This window comes from Mandrillus leucophaeus, unplaced genomic scaffold, assembly GCF_000951045.1.
Source record: "Mandrillus leucophaeus isolate KB7577 unplaced genomic scaffold, Mleu.le_1.0 Scaffold664, whole genome shotgun sequence".
NCBI classification, from domain to species: domain Eukaryota; kingdom Metazoa; phylum Chordata; class Mammalia; order Primates; family Cercopithecidae; genus Mandrillus; species Mandrillus leucophaeus.
The window spans coordinates 329-1,036 of NW_012107186.1; positions in this window are offsets into that span (position 1 = coordinate 329).

The following is a 708-nucleotide window of genomic DNA, read 5'->3' on the forward strand; positions in this document are numbered from 1 at the left end:
TTTTCAGGAAGAAACATTACAAGAATCCATAGGGAAGTGGTTCTTAATGGGACTTAGTAGGAAGGAGTAGGAAGGAGTGCACAGGGACTGTGGAAGTGAGACATCTTAGTGTATACCTTTTTATGTGAAAGCATATAACCATACAACATACCCCAAAAAAGTAAAAATAAAATAGAAATAAATAAATCCAGGAAGGTTGTCATAGCCATGATAGCAAGCACGTGGCTTGCTGTGCCTCCAAATCTACATTTTGAAAAGACAGAATCCCAATTCCCACCTAAGAAGGTTCTTATTTAGCAGATTTGTAGGAGGGTACAACAACATGTATTTTTTTTTTTTTTAAGTCCTAGGTATTTCTGATGCAGACATACTTGAACAACTGGTTAATTTCAGTTCTCTCATTTTGCAAGTATGGAATCTAAGATCAGGAGAGACATAACAGTGGTAGATTTGGCCTCAGACCCCAGGTCTTTTGACCCCGGTCCAACGTTCTTTCTACTAATCAGTGAGTATGGATTTAGTTTTCTCTCCCCAACTCTAGATTCTTACAGCAGCTACCCAGAGTATTCCTGACAGGCCATCACCTACTTCCTAGACAAAATTCCATAGGTGACCAGAGATTCAGTTCAGGTATCTATTCTATCTACTCCAACACACTCTAAAATGTTTTAAATAAGGTTTTTCTACTCCAATTTTAAAAGTTAACTT